This window comes from Callithrix jacchus, chromosome 16, assembly GCF_049354715.1.
Source record: "Callithrix jacchus isolate 240 chromosome 16, calJac240_pri, whole genome shotgun sequence".
NCBI lineage: Eukaryota > Metazoa > Chordata > Mammalia > Primates > Cebidae > Callithrix > Callithrix jacchus.
Window position 1 is genome coordinate 91,771,692 of NC_133517.1, and position 9,890 is coordinate 91,781,581.

The following is a 9,890-nucleotide window of genomic DNA, read 5'->3' on the forward strand; positions in this document are numbered from 1 at the left end:
ACTTGGAAGCACCAAGATGTTCTTCAGCACTTTAGTGGATAAATCAACTTCAGTGAGTGAGTGATAAATATTATCCTGGATGGATAATATTTCATCCAGACAATGAAATAATAATCAGCAGAAATAAGCTATCAAGTTTGAAAAAGACATGTAGGAACCTTAAGTGCATATTAACTAAGTCAAAGAAACCATTCTGAAAAATCTACATACTGTATGATCCTACCTATATAGCATTTTGGAAAAGGCAAAAACTATAGGGTTATAAAAATATTAATGTTTGCCAGGGTTTAGGGTAGGGAGGAATGAATAGGCAGAGCACAGAGGAATTTTAGAACAGTGAAAGTATTCTGTATTATACAATAATGATAAATAGCTGTCTTCATATACACATTAAAACACGGAGAATTTAACATGCCAGGACTGAAGCCTAGTGTAAACCTGGATTTTAGGTCATAAGAATGATGATTATACTAGCTTAACTTCTTATTTTTTATGTCGTTAGACTTTATTCTTATACTGGCTTTGCAACCTTTTGCAAAACAAAAATACCCTTTATCTGTTTTGTCCGAAAAAAAGCAGTGTTTTCCGTAAGATGCATTTGATTGCATCTCCCTTGTACAATTTACACAAACTATCAGTAGCTTTTATTCATTATCCAAAATGTTAAAATTGTGTCAAGTAACTCATATAAATAGCAAAATAACATAAAATAATAAAAGTTTATAATGAGAAATCAAATTCACTGCATTCACTCTTCTTCTCAGCCTCACTTCCATGAAGAAAAAGCTTATAAATAGGTATTTCATTTAAAAAATCATCTAGTGATTGTCTCCTTAACTTCAAATATTACTAAGTGATCAATAATTTAATGCATTGTCAATTGATGACCAAACATTAAAAATAAAAATTCACGTATAAAACCTACCTTCTTTTTTACTTTTGTCTCACTTTTCTCTGTTGTGTATCTTTGTCTCTAAGATATTCGCTTCATTAGGAAATATACAAAAGAATTCAAAGAGAACAAAGAAGATACATTCTTGGCTTGCGGATTCATCATAACCAAGATAACTAAGACTTTTAACTGGGAAAGGCTGTGTGTTTTGGGACTCAAAGTTGGAAATGGAAAAGAAACAGAGTGTAGATTCTATGCAGAATAAAACAGTCACTTCTGTTCCTCTTTGGGTAAGGAATTACAAGAAAGCCTCAATACTTATAAACATTTATAGGCCTCAAATTTACAGAGCATGGTCAAAATTTGTTTTGACTGAAAGTCCAGTTTACAAAAGAAGAAAGAGGATAAAGAGAAGATGAGGAATACAAGGGAAAGAGGAGTAAGAGGAGGACACAAAGTGAAAAAGGAGGTCAGAAGGAGGAAGAGGAGAAAAAATAATTTGCATGTCACAGACTACATTATATGCTATAATTTAATTCACATTAACATTGCAGATGTAGACCCTGTAGCCTTTTGTGTTTGACACCAATTTCAATCTTCCAGATTTCAAAAACTTTAGACGGCATCTTTTCATTGAACACCACGTTAGAAATATAAAGTACCTATGCTTTTCTCCACTCTTCTTTCTCTTTCAACTTCTCCACATGTGTCAGCTAAACTTACCTTACCTTTTATTATACATTATTAAAGTTGAAAATTGTACAATCTGTCCTCCGCATTATTTAATCCTTCTGTTTTGTCCATACATTTTTAAGTTGAAAAGCAACAATTATATTGTTATGACTCTAAATAAGACTTAGTGTGTAATCAGTGTAAGCTATATCTGTTTTACAATAGGTTTAACAGTAAGACTGTCAAGCAAAAGAATACTCAAGTATACAGGTGAAGCAAATACTCAAGTATACAGGTGAAGCAAATACTCAAGTATACAGGTGAAATGGCAAAAACAGCAATTACTTTTGTACCAACCTAATATCTATTGAGACTCCATAGTTGTTCAAAATTGGCACTATTTTAGTTTGCATTTGCCTAATATTTGGGCAATAATTTTTATATACATTTTTCTTTTTTTTTGAGTATCTGATTTCTTATTAGTCTTAGGTTTGCTGTTTAAAAAAAAAATTTATTCTTGTCACCAAGTCAGTCATATCATGCCCCTCTTTTCTCAATTTTTCTATTGCTTAGAATCCACGTCTTTCTTCTTCATTTTCTTCGTGTGGTAAAAGAACACATAAGAAATCTATCCTTTAACCAATTTTTAAGTGTATAATACAGCATTATTAATCATTGCACACATCTTGTATGACTGAACTTTATACCTATTGAATATTTCTCCATTCCTGCGGCCCCTGGGCACCATCATTCTTTTTTCTGCTTCTCTGAGCTTAACAACTTTAGATGCCTCATATAAGTGGAATCATGCGGGATTTGTCTTTCTGAGAATGAAATGTTGCACTTAGCATAATGTCCTCCAGTTTCATCAATGTAGTAGCATACAACATATTCCTTTTTTAAAAAGCTGATTAGACTGGGCATAGTGGCTGACACCTGTAATCCCAGCACTTTGGGAGGCCGAATGGGGGCGGATCATGAGGTCAAGAGATTGAGACCATCCTGGCCAACGTGGTGAAACCCTGTCTCCACTAAAAATACAACAATTAGCTGGGTGTGGTGGCATGCATCTGTAGTCCCTGCTATTTGGGAGTCTGAGGCAGAAGAATCACTTGAACCTAGGAGTGGGAGGTTGCAATGAGTCGAGATTGTGCCACTGCACTCCAGCCTGGAGACAGAGCAAGACTCTGTCAAAAAAAAAAAAATCTGAATAAGAATAATATTATAGGTTAGATGGATGGATGGATGGATAGATAGGTAGATAGATAGATAGATAGATAGATAGATAGATAGATAGATAGATTCATTCATTCATTCATTCTTCTGCCCATGGACATTTAGCTTGTTCTCACTTGTTGGTTATTGTGAATAATGCTGCAATTGAACATGGGAGTGCAAATATCTCTTCAAAATCCTGTTTTCAATTGTTTTGGATAAATACCAAAAGTTGGATTTTTAGATTATAGAGAAGTCCTACTTTTAATTTGTTGAAAAACCTCTATACTCTTTCCCATAGCAGTTTCTCTGTTTTACATTCCCACCAAGAGTACACAAGGGTTACTTTTTCTATATCCTTGCTAACATTTGCTATTTTTTTATTACTTTAAAAATTATGGCCATCCTAAGAGGTGTAAGATGATATTTCCTTGTATTTTTTATTTGCATTCTCCCAAAGATTAATGATGTAAGCATTTTTCATGTATCTATTGAACAATTGTTTATCTTTTTTCCTTTATCTATTATTCAATGAGTTACTTGATTTTTCGTTTTGTTTTGATATTGAGTTGTGGAATTTTCTGACACATTTTGGATATTAAGCCTTTATCAGACATACACTTTGCACATAATTTTCCCATTACATACGTTTTCTTTTCATTCTGTTTACTGTTTGCTTTTCTCCACATAAACTATTTAGTTTGTCGTAGTCCTACTTGTCTATCCTTACTTTTCTTGCCTGTGCTTTTTGTGTCATATCTAATAAAACTTTGCCAAGACTAATGCTATGAATATTTCTTTCTATATTTTCTTTCAGGGATTGTATAGTTTATAGTCTTCCATTTAATTTTTAATCTATTTTGAATTGATTTCTGTGTATGGTATAAGATACAGGTCCAATTTCTATCTTTTACATGTGAATGTCCACTTTTCCCAACATCATTTGCTGAAGGGACTTTCCTTTTCCCACAGATCCATCTTGACATCCTTGCTGAAGATCATTTAATCATATCTATGTAAATTTATTTGGGGCCAATTTAATCTGTTACATTGGTCTATATGTCCGTAATTACACCAGTCCCTTATATGTAATTTTAATCACTGTAACTTCATAATATGTTTTGAAGTTACAAAGTGTAAGGCCTTTTTAAAAATTTTTTCTCAAATTTATTTTGGTTAGTCGGGCTCTCTTATAGTTCCATATGAATTTAAGGATGCATTTTTATTTATACAACAAATGGTACTGAGATTTTGATAGGGATTCCACTGAAGTTTTAGATCTCTTTGGGCAGTATGGGCATTTTTCCCAATATTGTGTTTCAGTCAATGAACATGGGATATCTTTCCATTTATTTGTGTCTTCTTTAATTTCTTTCAGTAATGTTTTATTGTTTTTCAGTGTAGAAGTCTTTCACTTCTTTGGTTAAGTTTATTACTAAGTATTTTATTTTTATCAATGCTATTGTAAGTAGGATTGTTTTCTTAATTTTCTTTTTGGATAGTTCATTCTTAGTGTATAGCCACATAAGTAATTTTGTGGTAATTTTGGATACTGCAACATTGCTGAATTTGTTTGTTAGTTCTAAAAGGGTTGTTTTGTGGAATCTTGAGATTTTTTGTGTACTCATGTAATCCACTAATAGAGATTTTTTACTTTCTTTCTGACTTGAATGTCTTTTATTTCTTTGTCTTAATTGCTCTAGATAAAACTTCAAGAACTATGTTAAACAGAAGTGACACAATTGGGCATCCTTGCCTTGTTCCTGATTTGAGAGAAAAATATTTCAGTTTTTAATTATTGAATAAGATGTTAGCCATGGGCTTGTCATATACGGCTCTGAGATAGCAAGATAAAAACTAGTCCTCTCAGGTAGGCTGCCAAAGGCCAGAAATTTGGATGCTGATTTCACCTTTTTTCCTCTCCAGGAGGAAGCTAAAAGTGGAGGTTTTCTTCTACTCTTTATTCACTGAGCCAGTGGAAGGGACCATGGCCAGAGAGGGGTCCAGATCTTTGCCTTTGTTCTCAGCAGCTGTCAATCTGGCACCCTTTCCTATCACTGTTTATTTAGTCAGGACATAAACCAGTCCGTGGGGCAGCTCCTGACAAAGTCTAAACATTGGAGACATGTTTCAGTCTTCTCTCTCCATTCCCAGGGAGAAGCTGAGATCTGAGCATTTTCTCCCAATTGCATCGCACTGAGGAAGAGGGCCTATGGTGTGTTTGCCATGAATCTTCTTATTGGCATTGGTGCAGATGGGTTTGTGTTTGCCTGGGATGCTGGAACCTTTTAGTTGGTTTCTGGATTTCTCACAAAGGGAAATGGTCTGTATTATTGCTGAATTAGTTTCTTCTTGGAGGAAGTAGAGGCTGAGGCTCCCTGTTCAATCATTTTGCTGATATCCATTTCATTCTTCTCAATGATGTTTGTGTTGTAGCCCACTGAATTCCTATTCTAAGATTGCCAATTATTTTCTATGTTTACCAAATATCGTCATTCTACTGTCTATATTCTTTAGCTTCCAGGGTGATTTCCTCACTTCTTATATTGAACCATTTGTCTTTCTTAGTTTCTGTGTCTGCTTTATGATTCATTATCATGAAGGACATCATTAATAACCATCCTCAGGAGAGGACCATGAGAGGTAAGTTCAAGATATGAAGCCTTAAAATGTTTAATTTTGCTTTTCCTCCTGTTTAGTATCAAGCGGGGTTTAGAATTTTATATTCTGAATATGTTGTCTACTGAATTCTGAAGTCATTTTTTATTGTGGGATATTAACAAGTAATGATGAAATAATTGTAAAGGAAGTTTTAGATTTATCTGTTTGTTGTACTGAAATTTCAGGTATCTGAAAGTACCCTTTTTTACATCTATTTTTTTATTTTCCTATGGGCCTTCTCTTTGGTTTTGGGATATTGACATTAAGTTATAGGTTAGTTATGAGCTGATTACGCAGGACTCTGTGAAAATTAAAATTTTAAACTGACTATGCTTTCTAAATATTTGTCTACTAGTCTGCCAAACACCCTTGTTGTTATTCAATATTGGTAATACAGAATAGATGGATTCATATATGTTCTAGTAAGTATAAGCAAGCATAAAATAAATACTCACAAGAAATACTCTTGGAAATAAAATAAACTGTGTTCTTTGATATAATCATTCAAGATTAAATCATTGTAGTGTATTATTTAACTATACTAAATTTACCATTCAGAAAAGGGAACAAAATAGCTCATAAAAAAATTGAGCCATTTGCTATCCTTAAATGAGAAGAAGAGGTTTATAGTTCTTTAGTGTTTATAAGAAACATTTGAAATCATATTTTTAAGTTCTGAATAGGGAGCTATTGGTTAACTTATTTTTAGCTTACAATTAGTAGAAGAAAATATCTCATATAGAAATATTACATTGTAATCTGATTTTATCTCTTGTAGAGTTTAGTAAACACATAAACCCCACAAAGATGACAACACAACATAAAAAGTAAGTGTGGCTTTAAGCAAAAACACATCTGCATTACTACCCTACAACATGGTATTCATAATTTACATAATTATGCTTCCATTTTTTTTTTCCAGGATGATAGATTAGAGGTTTTACCATTACTCAGCCACTTGGAAATAGACAGATAATGCATAAAGGTCAACTCAGTGAGTGTTGATTCAAGAAGGAAAACAGAAATCTACTGAAGTCATGAAAAGCACCCAGGAACTCAGAGAGAATGCTGGCAAACAGCCATCATGATGGCATCTGCCTGACAAAAGTAAGTGAAGCCTCAGTACCTGAGAGATGCAGAGAGCCGCCCTCTGTGACTCACCTTTCCACTAGGGTTATGAGCAACTCAGGCCAAGCGATAGCACTTCTTTGTTTCTCACAACCCCTGGAACTAATTTGAGGAGAGGCTTGGAGATGCCATGAGGGAAAAACGGTGGGAAAAGCTTCAGACGTTTTCCCAGGCCTGGGATTGAGAGGAGGACACCATATTTAATTTGGTTGCATAAAAAGTCAGCCATTCTTTGGCAACCTGGCAGCATTGCCACACAGGCATTTGAGTCTCAGGCCAGACATTGGATTGCCTGCTGGCAATCTCTCTGAGTTCCTGGGTGCTTTTCATGACTTCAGTAGATTTCTGTTTTCCTTCTCCACAGCCAGAACCGTGGAAAGCACCTCAAGAGCAGGCAATGGAATTGTGCTCTTCCTCATGACAAGTCTAGTGGGGGAAAGCTGCTGCAGCTGCAGTTTATCCTAGGCAGTGAAACTTGAAAGGAGGGCCAGTTTGATGACCTGGAACCAGTCTGTGTGTGCCATTGTGGGGTGCCCCAGCCTGCTTCCCTGAAATCATGGTGCACTAGGGCCATCTCCACCACACATCCAGGCATATATCCAGGCATTTAGAGCAACTGATTGCCTGAATCATCAGCATGAGCTGTCCCATCCTTCATTAACACAGATCAAGGTGCAGTGGGGCCCTCTCCACCCTGTGACCAAGAAGATATTCAGGCATTCAGAGTACCCATTCACCTGGTTTAGTGGTCTGAGCTGCCCTGCCCTTCCTGGGCCTAGAGTGGTGCAGCAAGTCTTTCTTTGCTCCATGCCCAGGCAAATCTCTAGGTATCTGGAGCACCACCTTGCCTAAATCAGCAGCTTGAGACAAATTGCCCTTTTTGGGACAAAGATCTAGGTGCAGGGAGGTCATCTCTGCTGTATACTGAGGCAGATTTTCAGGTATGGAGGGCAGCCACTTGCCTAGAATAGCAACCTGGACTGCCCTACCCTTCCTGTGCCAAGATTCTGGTGAAAGGCAGCCCTCTCTGCTACGCACCCAGGCATATATTCAGGTATGTGGTGCACCCACTCTCACGGATTAAAGAAGTTGGGCTGCCCCTCATCCCCATGCAGAGAACTTGGGGCTGAGGTTTAACAGCTCCATGCCTAGGCACACCTCTGAGCACTTGGTAGCCACCCACTGGATTATCCCTTAGGGCTGTTGCTTCTCCCTGCTATTGGGGGACATGGAAGCAGACCTACCTGCTAATCTTGGCCCCTGCTCCCCCAAAACTAAGCAGGGAACGAAGACCACTGTGAATCCTACAAATTAGCCCATTTCCTGAGGTAACAGAGATCTTCCCCTGGTAAACCAGGAAAAGTATATAGTCAGCTCCTCCCTGTAGGTCAAACTGCACAGCCCAGTATAAAATTTGCCACCAGAAGTGCATAGGGCTATAGAAAAAAAGCCAAAGGCCCTAGCCAGAATCCGCTAAATGCACACCCTCTAGGGAGAGAAGAAAGAGAAAAGGAAAGAATAAACAAATAATAGTATTATGTGGAAAGAAAGAAAAAGAAAAATCTATCTGCAAAACAAAATGCATACAAAAATTAGAAATGCCAGCATCTCTAGATGAGAGGAAACCTGCATAAGAATTCTGGCATCATTAAAAACCTGAATGTAGTGTCATCACCAAAGAATCACACTTGCTCTCCAGCAGTGGTCCCTAAGGAAAATGGAAACTCAGAACTGACAGATAAAGAATTCAAAGTATGGATTTCAAGGAAGTTAAAAGAAATCCAAGACAAGGTTGAAAATAACACAAAGAAACTTCTAAAGCAATCCGTGAAATAAAGGAGGAAATAAACATCCTAAAGAGTAATCAATTACAGTTTCTAGAATTAAAAAACTCACTTTAGAAATATCAAAATACACTTGAAACTTTATTAATAGACTGGATCAAGCAGAAGAATTTCAGAGCTTGAAGACTTTTGAACTAACACTGTCAGACAAAAATACTTTGAAAACAAGAATTTTTAAAAATGAAAATAAGCCTTCAAGAAATATGGGATTATGTAAAGTTACCTAACCTATTAATTATTGGCATTTCTGAGAGAAAAAAAAGTAAACAAGCTGGAAAACATATGGCAGTAATTCAAGAAAATTTTCCTCATCTTGCTAGAGAGGTTAACAACCAGATACAAGAATTCCTGAGAACACCTGCAAGATACTATACAAAACAAATGTCATTAAGAAATATAGCCACCAGATTCTTCAAGGTCAATGCTAAAAAAAAAAAATCTTACAGACAGAGATAAAAATGAAATAGCATACAAAGGGAACTCCATCAGGCTAACAGGAGACTTCTAAGCAGAAACTTCACAATCTAGGAGATATTGGGCGCTTATTTTCAGCATTATTAAAGAAAAGAAATTCCAACCATGAATTTTGTATCCTGCCAAACTAAGCTTCATATGTGAAGTAGAAATAAAATCTTTTCATACAAGCATGTGCTAAGGAAATTTGTTACCACTAGATTAGCCTTATAGGAGATACTTAAGGATTCTAAATTTGGAAACAAAGCAAAACAAAAAAATAACTGCCACCACAAAAACATACTTAAGTACCTAACCCACAGATTCTATAAAGCAACCACACAATAAAAACTGCAAATAACCATAGAACAACTTAACAAGAGGAACAAAACTTCACATATCAATATTAATCTTGAATGTAAATGGTTTAAAGGCCTCACTTAAAAGGCACAGAGAAGCAAGTTGGATTTAAAAAAAGACTCATTTACTTACTGTCCTCAATAGTATAATGAAACCCACAGGTCAAAGTAAAGCATTAGAGAAAGATCTACCATACAAACAGAAAACAATCAAACAAACAAACACCAAGGTTTATTATTCCTATATAAGGTAAAACAGACTTTAAACCAACTACAGTGAAAAAGACCAAGATGGGTGCTACATAATGATCAAGTATTCAATTCAATAAGAAGGCTTAACTATCCCAAATATATAAGCACCCAACATTGGAGCATCTAGATTCAGAAAATAAGTATTTCTAGATCTATAAAAAGGCTTAGATATCTATAAAATCCTAGTGGAGGGCTTCAACACCCCACTGACTGTATTAGCTAGATCATCAAGGCAGAAAATAACAAACAAATTCTAGATCTAAATTGGACACTTCACTAATTGGTCCTAATAAACATCTAGAGAATACTCCAACCATCAACCACAGTATTATATTCTTCTAATTTGCACACAGAGTTAACTCCAATATCCAACACATGCTTGGTGATAAAGCAAATCTCAATAAATGCAAAAAA

The 9,890-nt window shown here is 35.7% G+C and overlaps 1 protein-coding gene across 1 annotated transcript in view; it reads left to right on the plus strand.

Moving 5' to 3' along the window:
• LOC144579780 (uncharacterized) overlaps nucleotides 1-6,674 on the plus strand; it is a 114,641-nt gene extending 107,967 nt beyond the window's left edge. The window contains exons 2-4 of the mRNA XM_078353389.1: nucleotides 5,348-5,422; nucleotides 6,219-6,267; nucleotides 6,363-6,674. The gene's annotated coding sequence lies outside the window, so the exon portion shown is untranslated. The remainder of the gene's footprint in view (nucleotides 1-5,347; nucleotides 5,423-6,218; nucleotides 6,268-6,362) is intronic.
• The last annotated feature ends 3,216 nt before the right edge of the window (nucleotides 6,675-9,890 follow it).